At 34.4% G+C, this 15,645-nt stretch overlaps 1 long non-coding RNA gene across 9 annotated transcripts in view; it reads left to right on the top strand.

Annotated features, from left to right (window-relative positions):
• LOC112657511 (uncharacterized) overlaps nt 1-15,645 on the top strand; it is a 309,781-nt gene that overhangs the window by 108,569 nt on the left and 185,567 nt on the right. For 8 of the 9 annotated variants that reach the window (XR_007412258.1, XR_007412261.1, XR_004818190.2 and 5 more), the window contains one exon: nt 5,507-5,686. This is a non-coding gene — a long non-coding RNA (uncharacterized LOC112657511). Of the gene's footprint in view, nt 1-5,506; nt 5,687-7,592; nt 7,674-15,645 lie in introns of those variants that run through there. The other variant, XR_004818188.2, reaches the window with a different exon arrangement.

Raw genomic sequence — 15,645 nt, 5'->3', positions numbered from 1 at the left:
AGAGCAGTGTCCCAATAATTCACTGAAAGCTTCATCTAATATAAGTATATTAAGTTGAGAGAAGTCATTTGAAGGAGGCTATAATAGAGCAGGTGGAAATTCTGATTAATACAACAGCTCTGCTAAGGAAGGAAAAATGGAGTCCATGGAAATTCAATAGCCCTATGGAGAAACATTGAAGTGAAGCTCCTCTTAAAGAATATCTCAAGAGATCATGATGCATCAACATATATTATGTTCTTCCAAATTACAGCTGAGCTTTATATGTAACACACTGTGACAGCAAATAATATATAATACTTGTGTTTTAATAGCAGAGTGTAATACTAAGGGAATGTTTTTCTGATTTTTCGATGTCTTCAAAATCATGGAACTATAATACAACAGAATAGTGGATAGCAATTAGAAATTTATCTCTTATAATTATATGAATGTTCTTACTACCAAATTTATTAAAAAACATGACCACTTTATATGAGGTTTAATATTGTTAGATCAAATTCTATAATCAACTTGGGCATAAAAAAAAGGTGAGAAAATATGAGAAAGAAATAGCAGATAAGCTGAAGAAAGATAATTTTTAGCATACAGGTAGTGTACACATTTTGGCCTGCAAGAATAATTTGGCCAAATGAATCAATTAATAGAAGCATAGAAACATAGAACAAAAAGAACAAATCACTAATCTTTTCTTCACCTTAAAATTACCACACACATAAGCTACATGTGTATATATATATATATATATTACCCAGAAACAGCCCAAGTAGAAGCATATTTAATTACATATATAACGGAAATTTGTTATATGAAAAAGGAGACCTTTCAAATATATGAGCAAGACAAGGATTTTGGAAGTCAGTGTAAAGTGATTATGAAGGGAATAGATTCTTGGGTCATACCTCTTGGTTCTAATTTTGGCTCTTCTTTTTAACAGCTGTATTACCTCGAACAAATTGCTTACCTGTTCTTCACCTTCTTTATCTGAAAGTTTGGAGCATAACACTACCTTGTTGAGTTGTAAGAATTAACAGAGATAATAAATGCAAAGCATTTGGCAAAATCTCTGGTGCATAGTAAACCACTGTGAATGCTAGTCATTATTATTCAATAAATGGCTAACCACTTAGAAAACAACAGGGAGTTCCCCTCTCATATCTTTGAAAAATAAAATCAGATGAGTTAAGGTGTTACATTTTAAAAGGATAACTATAAAAGTAGAAAAGGTAATACATGTGAATATTTATGACAATTTTGTATTAAAGGAAATCAGGAAACACAAAGCCATAGACCTATGGAAGACTGCTTAAATTTTAAATTTCTGATGGAAAAATTATTTATAAAGATAAAAGACCCATGGAAGAATAGAAAAATATTTACAGTGTATAATACAAAGGGTTATCATAATTTATATAAAAACCTTACCTACTATGATTTTTCTATAAAGTAATATTGCATCAAGTAGGTAGTAAACATAAACAGATGGTATATATTATAACTTCACTGCTCTTTCTAGCCTCAGAGATTTCTCAAACTCTTAGTGGCTTTTTTTCCACATGAAGGAAACAGCTTAAATGTTACTTCATCAGGAAGATCTTTTCTGGTCAATCTAAATGAGATCTCCCTAAATTTCTTTCTTATAGCATTGTTTACGCATTTCTATCATAGCTCTCCTTGGTCTTCATCACATATTTCTCTGTGTTGATTTCTTCCCCTTTTCTCTCACTAGACAATAAACTCATGGGGAGGGACTATAGAGTATGTGCCACTCTGTAGTCAGCTCCTAGCATATAGCAGACATTTGAAGTGATGAAAGTAAGTATCATAAAGGGTCTAGTATACTATGTTAAGGCATTTAGCCTTTATAGCTAATATAGTCATAGAAGAATTTTGAGCAAGATAAATCCTTCTTGGGCATCAATGGAGGGTGAGTGGGGAATGAACTGGAAGGGAACATGACTGGAAGCCAGGTGGTGGATTAGAAAAGGAATTGAAACAATCCAAGAAATCATGAAGCTCTGAAGTAATGAAGTTTAATGGAAATATGGAGAAGAGAAATGGTTCCAAAGATATTTAAAATTAGACTATTTTAGCTAAAGCAGAGTACGTATAGGGAAATAATGGGAGTGAACTTTGATTCTGGATTGTAGGCCAGATTGTAAACCTCTAATCCCATATCAAGACATTTATAATGCTTCAAGGAGTAAAAAGTCAATGACAAATTCTGGAAATAGGGTTTAGTTTTTGTTTGTGTGTATGTTTAAACCATCTTAATTGGCAGCATTAAGTTATTGGGACATATGGAATAGATTTCTAGGACCATACAGAAGTTGGGTATTTGGTATTATGACTTAATACTCCCCAACTCAGCCATTAATCTCTGGTCCAAGGTCATCTCAGCGAAGACATTTTGGGATCCTGGCAAATTATCATCATATGAACTTCCTTTATGCTCATCATCCTTACCACCACCACAATCAGTAATAATGACAACAATGACAGCCACAACATGAACATTTATTGAGCAATTACTCTAAGGCTCCACAGTGTGGGCTTGAGTACAGAGAAATCTGACACATTCTCTGAAATCCTAGAGGGTAGAGTATATGCATTAAATCACACTAGCCATATAGAGTAGCACGTGATAAAATGAGTTATAGGAAAATAATTGCTGTGGAGTTCAAATAAGAGAGACTTAACTATAGTTGAAAAGTCTTTAGGAAAAGCTACACGGAGGAGGTGAGACTTGAATAGGCCTTCAAGAAAGGAACAAATTAAGACAAATATAGAGGAAGGGCAACTACTCAGACAACAAGGTGGAGGTGGAGTTCCCACATCTGTTTTAAGGACAAGCAGACAAGTGGACAAATGCTTTGACTAAAACATCAAGTTTATAAAGAGAAGTAAAGGAAGTGTTCAGAGACTTGGATGGAAATAGATTGTAAGGTGTTTTTGATATCAAACTAATGATGGTTCATTTGGAATAGACTTATGATCCCTTATTTCAAAGAAAGTAGAGAATCACAAATTTTGAGCAAAGTAGCTACTTGCAGAAAGTTGTTTTTTAGAGTTTTTAGAGGATGAATCTAATGAGCATGTTCTGATTTCATCCTAGAGATGAAAATTCATGTTGATAAGACCAGTTACTATGGCAATATTTTAGGGGGGAAAAGAGAACCTTATGTGAGAAAGGAGAAGGAAATAATATGAGATTTTTTCCTTACCTTTTATTATGAAAAACTAGAAAATAAAAAAGAGATGGAATAATATAATGAACCACCCAGCTTCAAAAATGATTAATTCAAGACCTGTCTTATTTTACCACTATTCTTACCTGTCTCTTTACCTCTAGATTATTTTAAAACAATCATCAATACCTCTAATTTATATATATTTGAATATGAATTTCTAAAAGATAAGGACTCATTAGTGAACATAGCCATAATACTATGATCATACGTAAAAAAATAACAATTTCTTCAAATATGTACTCAGTGGTAAAGTTTTTCTAATTTTTGTATAAGTTTTTAAATTCATTTATTTGAATGAAAATCCAAAGAGGTCCATTTATTGTAATTATTTAATGATGGTTCTTAAATATTTTTAATCTTTAATTTCATCTTCCATTTCTTTTTTGACTTGAAATTTATTGAAATGACACAATATTTGTTGTTTTCATATTCATGGTACTATTAATAACGTTCTTTTGTCTTCTATATTCCCCACAAAATGGTAGTTAAATTTAAAAGCTTGATCAGATTTCTTTTTTTTTTTTTTTTGAATTTTTATTTATTTATGATAGTCACACACAGAGAGAGAGAGAGAGAGAGAGAGGCAGAGACACAGGCAGAGGGAGGAGCAGGCTCCATGCACCGGGAGCCCGACGTGGGATTCGATCCCGGGTCTCCAGGATCGCGCCCTGGGCCAAAGGCAGGCGCCAAACCGCTGCGCCACCCAGGGATCCCAGATTTCATTTTTTTTATGGCAAGAATTGTTTATAGGTTGTGCTGTGTACTATCAGGGGGCACATGATATTTGCTTGTTTCTTGGTGTGTGTGTGTATTATAGGAACTATTACCTGTGGGTTTTTTTCTTTATTATAAAAGAATTATTATAAACTCATGTTGAAGTATATTTGATGCTTTTCAATCTATTGCATTTATCCTTATTAATGTTCAGATTATCCTATCTTTATCTGATTGAGAATCTCTTTAAATTGACTTCTGCATCTTTTTGATACAACCCTGTTGGACTTTGAGAGTTTTCTAACTCCTTTATATCACAAGATGTCCCAGGATCATCTTTAAATTTCCTACCCAGAATCTCCCATTCTGTAAGAATACTTTTTTTAATAAAGATTTTATTTACTTATTCATGAGCGACAAAGAGACAGAGACACAGGCAGAGGGAGGAAAACAGGCTCCATGCCAGGAGCCAGACATGGAACTCGATCCCGGGACTCTGCGATCACGCCCTCAGCCAAAGGCAGAGGCTCAACTGCTGAGCCACACAGGCATCCCTCTAAGAAGACTTTATTACTTGTGTTGTGAAATGGTATTTAAAGACCACAAATGGGTGTTAGGAGTGCTCAGTTTTACAGAGTCAGCCATTGTACATATTTCAGAGGACAAGGATAAGAAAGGTATTTTTTAAGGATAGAATTTATGAGTTTGTACTATTCATACTTATTATGAGTTCTTTTTTTTAAGATTTTATTTATTTATTCATGAGAGAGAGAGAGAGTGAGTGAGAGAGGGAAAGACACAGGCAGAGGGAGAAGCAAGCTCCATGCAGGGAGCCTGATGTGGGACTCCATCCCAGGACTCCAGGACCATGCCCTAGGCCAAAGGCTGGCGCTAAACTGCTGAGCCACCCAGGGATCCCCTTATTGTGAGTTCTAATTCAAATTCAGGTGTACATGACTATTACCTAGCCTTATCGATCTTATATTTGTTTCCTATTTCTCTCATGCCAGCACTCCTGGTTTTCCATGATTGTATAAAACCTCATTTGCTTTTCCTTCACTATAAAGACAATAGTCCTATAGTAGCAATACAGCACTGCTCCCTATAATATAAATCCTCATAATGTATGTTGTTTTTTTTAAAGCTTTATTCTTTTGGATGTCAGAATATATTCAACTAAGGATATACAGTCAAATTGTATTTTAAAGTCACTATAAATATTTTCTTTTTTGTGTTATGTCACTCGTTTTTCCATGTATAGTTTCCATACTGTTTTAGCTGCAGAAGCTTTATAATATGTGCCAGTATCTTAAGGGATAGGTTATTTTCATTCTTCTCTTTTTCAGTGTTATTTTTTATTTTATTTTAGGGTTACTGTTACTTTTGTTTTGTTTTGTTTCTCCAGCTGAACTTTATTTAGCTCTAAGGGAAATAAAACTCTAATGATATTTTACTGTGTTGACATATTTATGTTGTTAGGTCTTCCCTTCAAATAACAGTATGTCTTTTCATTCATTTACTTCTACTTTTATGTCTTTCAGGATTGTTTTGGAGTCTTCTGGATATGAGAGATATTAAAAAAGTGAAATAGTAGGACTGAAGTATGAGGGGAGAAATAGAGAAAACCATGGTTTTCATACTCTCTTTTTGGAGAATAATTTATTTGTTGGTTTGTTTGTCAGAAATGGGATTATTTGAAGAGACCAACACAGGGAGGAATGGTGAGTTTCATTATAGTACCAGATCTGAGATCTGCCTAAACTTCAGTGGCAATTAAGTATATCAATCAAGTTTATATAAGAATAAATATTATTGAAATAAATTAGAGGTAATCCCTGAGAGAGTAAATCACATAAGTATTCACCTTACTTAGTCACATGATTTGGAAAAAAATGTTCTTTTTAAAAGCTACATAGTTACATGCAAAATTATAGAGAAGATTTTCCTCCACTGACTTTTCACGTTTGTTATGCTGTAAATGTGGCACCTTCTTTGCAACTTCCCTACCCCTACTGTCACTACCACATTCTGGATTGAATGTCTTTAACATTTTGTAGTCCTTCAAACAGCTCCTATATCAGAAATGAGGGTCTCTGCCTCTGTCACCTTCCTGTATCTACTGTCTACTAAAACCTGTTGAGTATGCACCCTAAAAGGAAAAAAAGCCAACAAGGAGATTAAGTCTACATCCTAAGAAGCTTTTGAAAAAAATCTCTTACTCCTCTCCATTATCATTGCCTATGTCATTACTTAGCCCGGAGCATCATTTGCTTACCAATTATAGTGAGATCAACTACTTATTACTCATCTTGCTTCATTTATCCTCTTGTTTCCTTTCTTATGTGACTACATGTGGCAATATTTATCCTATTTATATCTTCAAGCCATTTTCTGTACTGTTATCTGAGTCATCTTTAAAAATATAAGTTAAATACTTCTATGACCCCATTGTTTAAGCAAATTCCCAATAGATATTCTAGAAAATGTCAAAGGGTTCTGTGACAAATACAACATACTATATTCTTAAAAGAATCACAGGGTATATTGGCTATAAAGAGCCCCTTCTAGTAGAGAAACCTGTTTAAATGTGATCAGTATCTTGGCCTGGATTCATGTGATTATGGACTATTTTAAATTCACCTATCAATATCAATTTTTTGTCAAAAACTGTTGGTGTTCTGAAAACATACTTTAGGATATACTGACATAAATAAAGTTCAAACTTCATTATCATGAATGACTTTTATATTGCTGTGGTCTCATCTTCCATGGCTCCTTATTCCTAGTATTCCATCAAAGATATAGCATTGCACAACACCATTGCACAACACCAGTGCACAGTTCATACTCATGTGCACTGTCACAGTTCTCCTGAACTTATCATCCTAATTGAGCTCTCTGTATTTTTGTGTATGCAGTACCACTTTTCCACACTTATTTTGATCCCATCATCAGACTAATAAATTTCCATTTGCCCTACAAGAGCGAAATTAGACATTATCTCCTCAGTACCAGTTTGAATATCATCTACACAGAGACAAAGCAGAAGAGGCATGATAACTCAAAGAGTGTATGTAAAGTAAGATAAAAACCAACAACATTCCTCCTGTATGAGAAAGAAGAAAACTAAAAAGACAAAAAATCTTTCTGATGATCTTAATGAAACAGTTTGAGAAGAGTTACTGAATACTGCTAGATGACTATGGACCTTTATTCCCTACCTTCATACTCAGAGGACTTGAAACTCCATTCACCGCCACAAACACACACACTCACTTCTATATAGAGAAAACCAGATGGAACAGATTGACAGTTTGGGATGAAATTTAAGAAAAGAAGGTAAAGGATCCTGGGGTAGGGGGCATTGAAGAAGTGTGATAAATAAGAAGGAAGCTTTTCTCAGAGGTCTTTCTCCTGATTCTCCTTGGAGGAGCTGGAGATCCTGCTGAAGGGAAAAAGGAAAGAACTTTGTTTACCATTCTCTGTATTTTAAGTGTACTTGATTGTCTGATAGGAACAAATTTTCCACAGTTTCAAATGTTAAGGGGATAACAAAAGAGTTACAGTAGGAATAAAATAGCGCCATAGCTGGAAAAGAAAGTGGAATTGAGGAAAATATTTTTCTAGCCCGAAGGAAGGAGACAGGAGGAAGCAACATGCTAAATGAGCAAGAGAGAGGAAAGAATTAATGGATCAGAGTACCAGAGTAAGTATAAATTTGTGTGTATGTGGTGTGTGCATATGTGGGGTGTGTGTGTGTGTGTGTGTGTGTGTGTGTGTATGGTGTGTGTGTGATGCAACGAGGATGAAAGAGGGATTAGATCATGGTAATACAGTAATATTTTTATTTCACATTCAGTTCTTTGAGCAATAACTCGGTTTATAAACCATTAATGTTTGATACCCCTCTATACTTGTCCCATGCACTGATCCAAGAATGTTGCCACCTTCTAACTATAACATTATGTGGATCCCATTTGTCTGATATTTCCAATTTTTTTAAAAGCCTTTCTCTATGGCTGTGTGGACATTTAAATAGAAAACTTTCTTATAATTAAAAGGGCAAAGAAAAGAAATGTGTTTTTTATCTTACACATAGAAAACATGTTAATATTCTCCATAGGCGAATATGCAGATAGAACTGATCATATCTGCTTTTGACTGTTCTTTTTTTATCTCAGTATACAGGCAACATGGAATAAATCTTAGAGGTTAGACTATGTAGGGAATACATATGGGAGCTTTGAGCAAAATAATCTGCAAGATATTTCTGTACTGTTTTCATAATTTAATGTTACTGAAGTCAGTCCTCAAGGAGGGGAAGAGTCACATATTTCTTCTTCATTTTGAAACAATCACAACATTATTTAATCTAGTAGAGAATTTTAACTTTCACAAAATCTTTAAGTAAGGAGTGGGATTTCTTCATGATCTATGAAATGAAGTTTGAATAGAAGTAATAGGAGGCCTCCTCAGTACATTGTCACTCAAGCATTCGGAAGTTTTATCCTGCCTGGAACATTCCTTACACATGATTCTTATTTCTTAGCTTCAAACTACACCTAGGAAGAATCTTTTGTTCTCAGTACTGCCAAAGCTCCCATCTTCCAGCAGTGACCTCAGTTTAGCACCTGCTCATAAGATGTGTTTGCACATTGTTGGTACGTTTTGGTGACATGTATGTTCCCATCAAGGAGACTGTCATAGAATTCAGGAGATGTTAACATTTTTCCATCTGTGTGTGAAAGTGACGTTTCCTGTTAATTTTGTTCTTTTGCTGAACTCTCCAAGCAAAAGCCTTCTGTGGGAGGCAGGATGATGTCATTATAGTCATAGCATAAATTTTTCAACCTTTAGAATGAGACATATTGTGGCATATATTTCACTACTTTTAAAAGCAGTGAAATAAAAACTTGGAGGATGATGATATCAATTTTATATTTTCAAGTGTGGGGGTTTCCAGAGTCTTGAGAATGACTCCAGGGCTAAAATTTCCTCTGGCACATGGATTTCTTCTGTTGCCTTGGGAGAAGCAAACCCATCCATGGATGTCTGTGTTTATAAGGCCACAGACTTGGCTAGTTAATTTCAGAAGTATTGAGACTTTGTGCAGACAAAATAGTCTAGCAGTAGTGATTTAAATATAAAAAGAAATCAAACTTCTGATTTTGGTTCTGACATGTAAAAGCTGGGAAGTTGTCACTCCCATTTTTACAACCAAAAAAATGTTGAGCAAACAAAATCAATGACTTTTCTTGGGCCTATCAGAGGACTGTGGTTGCAGAACAAACTGGCATGCTGAAATTCAGAAAGACAGACAAATGTGGAGTCACAGTCTCCATCTCCTTTCCTTAAGAAGAAACTATTAGAGTCATATTGTTGGAGATACATAAATGATAATTTTGATGAGTTGCTAGAGACTGAGTGTGGACTAGCTTGAGAGTGAGAAGTTTCTGGGGGCTATCGTCTTAAAAGGCCCCCTCACACTTATTTGGGTTCTCCCTTGAAAAGCCAAGAAAGATCCCCTCCTGGCTTTCAACAGAAGGGAGGTAGATCAGCCATTGTGAAATACTCAAAAATGTTGTCATAAGAAAGGGATACATACTTGTCACAGGAAAGATTTCACCAGAATGTTAGCCATGTAAGGGAAGGGTATTCTCTCTACTCCAGCCTCCTGTGGCTTTCCAATAACACCTAAGGGTGGGGGGAGGGGGAGAACGATAACTTGCGAAAGTTACATCCCAGCTGCACAGGCCCACTAAAAAACAGAAATTCGATCATAATATTGTACAATGCTTCCTCTTCCTGACTCCCTTCTATCATATCAAAAGGGATCCAGTATAATAACAGTATTATAGCTTAAGTTGCTGAAAGACAGATTATCTGAGGAAGAGTTTTTAAAGAAGCTAAAGACAATGAAGGAGGCAAAAACAAAGACATTAAAGGCATTTGAAGTCTCTGTCACAGTTACAGCAAACATTAAAAATAGCCTTACTCCTAGCCATATTAACATAAACCCTAACTTAACTAAAGGCCTGTTTACCTCAGTTTCTATTACCTAGTACATCTTGTCTGGCTTTCAACAAGAAATTACAAAGCATGCTAAAAGTCAAGGGAAAAACACGATGTGAAGATAAAGCAAGCATCAGACCAGACTCAGATATGACACAGGTGTTGGAATTATGACACAAGGAATTGAAAATAACCATGATTAATATGTTCAAGGTGCTAATGGAAAAAGTAGACAGAATACAGGAATGAATGGGTAAAGTAAGGAGAAGGATGGAAATTTTAGGAAAGACTCAGAAGAAAATGTTAAAAATCCAAAATCCCTATAATGAAAATGAAGGATGCCTTAGGAGGGCTCATCAATAAACTTGGTACAGCTGAAAAAACAATAATTGAATTTGAAGACAGATCACTATACACTTTCAAAAAAGAAGTGCAAAGGGAAAAAAAGAATTAAAAAAATAAACAGAGCATCCAGTAAGGGGGGGGGTACAATTACAAAAAGTATAATGTACATGCAATTGGGATACCAAAAGGAGAAGGAAAGGGTGCAGAAGAAATATGTGAAGTAAAAACAGCATTTTCCAATGTTAATAACAGACATTAAAATATGGATCTAGGAAGCCCAGAAAATACAAGCAGGATAAATAGCAAAAAAATCTAGGCATATCACATTCAAACTGTAGAAAACCTACAGTTTTCTGACTAAGAGAAAGTGTTTAAAAAATGACCAGAATTTGAAGAACCCCTTATTTATAGAAGAAAATAAATTGCAGCACATATACCTTCTAAAACTATGATAGCAAGAAGGTACTAAAGTAAAATATTTAACGTGGAAAGAAAAAAAAAACGCAGTCAATAATCTTATATCCAACAAAATTATTTTTCAATTTTTCAGAAGATTAGGAGAAATATAGACTTTCTCAGTCAAACAGTAATTGATGGAATTCAGCACTAATAGGCCCCTTAAAGGAATTTTTTTAATTGTTTGGGGAAAGAGAAAATAATTATTGTCCAGAAATTCAGATCTATGTAAAGAAAGGAAGGACATTGAAGAAGGAATAGATGAAGGCATTTTGGTAAAATTTAAATATCTTATTTTTAATTAATCTAAAGATAACTGTTTTTAGTCATAATAGTAACAATGCACTGTATGATTATAGTCCATGGATAACTCCAATATCCTAAGGGACAGAAATAAGTCAGGAATACTGTTACAAAGGTACTTACTGCGCTACATGTGAAGTGGTGTAATTTTGAGATGGACATGGATTAATTAAAAGTGTATATGGCAAACTCTAAAGGAACTACTAAAAGATTTTTAAGATTTTTTTGATATGCTGAGAGAGGAAAAGCAACGGATTCATATAAAGTGTTAAATTAAAACCGAAAGAGTGCAAAAAAAGCGGGAGGAAAAGGAACAAAGAACAAATGTAATGAAAATAAAACAGAAATACGGTAGCTATTAATCCAACTATATCAAAATACATTTTATTTGTATTTATTTATTTTTTATTAAAGATTTTATTTATTTATTCATGAGAGACACAGAGAGAGGGAAAGAGCCAGAGACAGGCAGAGGGAGAAGCAAGCTCCATGTAGTGAGCCTGATGTGGGACTTGATACCCCAACTCCAGGATCACGCCCTGGGCCAAAGGCTGACCCTAAACCACTGAGTCACCCAGGGATCCCCTTAAAATACATTTTAAATATGAATGGCCTAAATATACAAATTAAAAGACAGAGATTATTTCATTTAAATAGAAGACAAAACCATATGATATCTAAAAGATCCACTTTGTGTATAAAGACTCAGCCTAAAAGTAAAGAGATGGAGCAATGTGTATTATGTTACTACGAATCAAAAGAAAGCAAGGTTAACTATACTAATTTCAGATATAGCTGACTTTAGAAAATTATTAGGGATTAAGTTAGGCATTACATAATGATAAAGGGCCAATTCTCTAAGCAGACATAACAACTAACACACACATATGCACACACACACACACACTTCCCACAGCAAAAAACATCAAAACGTGATAGAAAAACCTCACGGAATCTCAAGGAGAAATAAACAAATCCACTTCTATAGTTCGAGATGTCAACACCCTTCTGTCTATAACTGATAGATCAAGCAGGCAGAACATCAGTAAGGATATAGTTTGAACTGAATAGCATTATGAATCAACCTTAGCTAATTAACATTTATAGAATACTCTATCTATCCAAAACCAACAGAATACATATTCTTCTCAAGGTTATCTGGAACATTCATAATGATAGGACATATGCTCGGACATAAAACATACCTTAACGAGTTTTTAAAAAGTCATTCATGACATGTTGTCAGATCACAGTGGAATTAAACTAGAAATCAATAACACATAGTTAGAAAAAGTCTCAAATACTTGGAGGTCTCACTTTGAAATAATAAATGGGTCAAAGAAGATTTCTCAAGAGATATTTTAAAATAATTTGAACTAAATTAAAATGAAAATACAACCAATCATAATTTATGGGATTCAGTGAAAACAGTACTGAGAGGGAAGTTTATAGCATTAAATACATTAATTTTGAAAAAATCTATAATTAATCATCTAAGTTTCCACCTTGGAAAACGAGAGAAAGAAGACCAATTTAAGCCTAAATCAAGTCAGAGAAAAGAAATAAAAAAAAATCAGAGCAGAAATCAATGAAATTGAGGACAGGTAATCAATAGAAAAAAATCAAACTGAATGCTGATTTTTTGAAATGATCAATAAAATTGACAATTTTATAGACAAGTTAACCAAATAGAAATAGGAAATAAATTCATGGTATCAGGAAGAAAGAAGGATCATCACTACTGGTCCCAAGGATGTTAACAGAAAAATCAAAGAATATTATTAACAACTCTATGCCTCTATATTGATACAAAAAATGGTTGTTAATAGAAAAATAAAAGACTATTATTAACAACTCTATGCCTCTATATTGATACCAAAAAATGGACCAATTCCTTAAAAGATACAAACTACCAAAACTTAAAAGGAAACTAATTTGAGGATCTTGTATCTATTAAATAAAATAATATTTACTAGACTTTCAAAAACCAAAGCACTGGCCCAGATGGTCACATTGATGAATTCTACCAAACATTTCAAGAAGAAACTATACCAATTCTCCATAATCTCTTTCAGAATATAAATGCAGAACACTTCCCAATGCATTTTTTGACACCAGCATTACCCTTATACCAAAGCCAACAAGTAAGGAAAGAAAAAAAAATTACAAGGAAGGAAAATTATAAATCAATATCTCTCATAAATATAGTTCAAAAATCCCTCACAAAGTATTAGCAAATTGAATTCAACACCATTAATAGCACTTACAGACCAGGAGAAATATTTGCAAAACACATACCTGAAAAGAACTTGCATCCAAAATATACAAATAACTCTTAAAAACTCAACAAATAAGAAAACTAACAACTGAATTAAAAAATGAAAACAAAAATCTCACCAAAAAGGTATATAGATTGAAAATAAGTATACAAAAAGATGATCAATATCATTTGTCATTAGAAAATCCCATATTAGAACAACAGTGAGATACTACTACATACCTCTTAGAATGAGTAAAATTTAAAGAAAAGAACTGATAATACCAAAGGTGATGAGGATTCAGAGCAACATTAGTGGTAAGATGGCAAAATGCTAGTCCCTTTGGAAGACAGTTGGAAAGTTTCTTATAATGCTAAACTTAGTCTTACCATATGATCATATCACAGGCAGTTATGCTTCTAGATATTTATCCAACTCTTTTGCAAACTTATCCCACATAAAAGCCTATGAATGCTTATAACAACTTTATTTGTCATCACCAAAACTTAGAAGCAACCAAGATGTCCTTCAACAGGTGAATAGTTTTATGTCCACACAATGAAATATTACTCCATGATAAAAATAAGCTATTGAGCCATAAGAAGACATAGATGAACTTTAAATGCTTATATTAAGTGAAAGAAGCCAGTTTGAATAGATTATATACTATATAATTCTAACTATGTGACATCTGGAAAAGGCCACCTACAGATGGTAGGAAGATCAGTAATGGCAGGGAGGGAGAGATAGGAATTGAACAGGTGAAGCACAGAGGATTTATTAGGTGATGAAACTATTCAGCATAATCTGCGATAATGGACATATAACATTATGCATATCAAAACCCAGGAACAATGCTGTACAAAGAGTACAACAATGAATGCAAATTAAAGAAAAATTTAGGAGGCCCTGAGATCTCAGGATGGAATGAAGTAGGTGATAAAAAATATAACCTTGGGGCACCTGGGTGGTTCAGTCAGTTAATCATCTGCCTTTGGCTCAGGTCATGATCCCCAGAGTCCTGGGATTGAGCGCCACATCAGGCTCCCTGCTCAGTAGAGAACGTGCTTCTCCCTCTGCCCCTCCTCCTGCTCATACTCTCTCTCTCTCTCACTGTCTCTCAAATAAATAAATAAAATCATATATATATCTGATATATATCTGATATATATAATATTTATATATGTATACTTTTGTGGGAGAAAAATGATCTCCATTTATTTTGTTTCATATATATCCATAGTTGAATTTTAATACAAAAAGAAAAAAATTAGAATCTGACAAATGTTTACAAACAAGATACCTTCAAATAGATTTTTACTCAGTTTAGCCTGGTGCAGAGTAAATGACAAATTGTACTGTTATATTCAAGGCAACAGAGTCTGTAGTCCGGGACCACTTAGCCCAACCTTTATGCAAGCTTAATTTTTATCTACCATGAACAATAAAATGCAGTGAAAGATCTGTGATCTGCAGGCTAGGCTACAGGCCCAGGAAGAACACCATCAGGAAGCCCAGAAGCCAAGGAGGCAGACATAGAGAAGCTGAACCAGGCCTTGTGCTTGCACTACAAGAATGAAAAGGAGCTCCAGGAAGTGATACAACAGCAGAATGAGAAGATACTAGAGCAGATAGACAAGAGTGGGGAGCTCATAAGCCTTAGAGAAGAGGTGACCCAGCTTACTCGCTCACTTTGGCATGCAGAGACAGAGACGAAGGTGCTACAAGAGACCCTAGCAGGTCAGCTGAACCCCGACTGTCAGCCTATGGCCACTAACTGGATCCAGGAGAAAGTGTGGCTCTCCCAAGAGGTGGAAAAGCTGAGGGTGATGTTCCTGGAGATGAAAAATGAGAAGGCAAAGCTCATGGTCAAGTTCCAGAGCCATAGAAACATACTAGAGGAGAACCTTTGGCGCTCTGACAAGGAGTTAAAGAAACTAGATGACATCGTTCATATTTATGAGACTCTGCTGTCCATTCCAGAGGTTGCTACAGGGATTGCTGGAATTTCTGAGCTGAGAAACTGAAACCTGGAATCTGTTTCACTCCTTTTTTTTACTTGCAATACTCCCTTACCCCAACACCAGGACCAATGGACATAGAGCTAGCTATGTTTAATGTTATTTAAATAAATATATTTAATGAATTTCTAAAAAATAATAATAATAATAATTTTATATTATATATATATATATATATATATATATCCTTATTATCAGTATATGAAACAATCTCCTGGAAGATGATGGGGAGAAAACGTGCTGACTTAAGTAACTTTGGAAATAAGTAGAATTTATAAGTCTAAA

The sequence above is a fragment of the Canis lupus genome, chromosome 8 (assembly GCF_003254725.2).
Source record: "Canis lupus dingo isolate Sandy chromosome 8, ASM325472v2, whole genome shotgun sequence".
NCBI classification, from domain to species: domain Eukaryota; kingdom Metazoa; phylum Chordata; class Mammalia; order Carnivora; family Canidae; genus Canis; species Canis lupus.
This window is presented reverse-complemented; position numbering and strand designations above follow the sequence as displayed.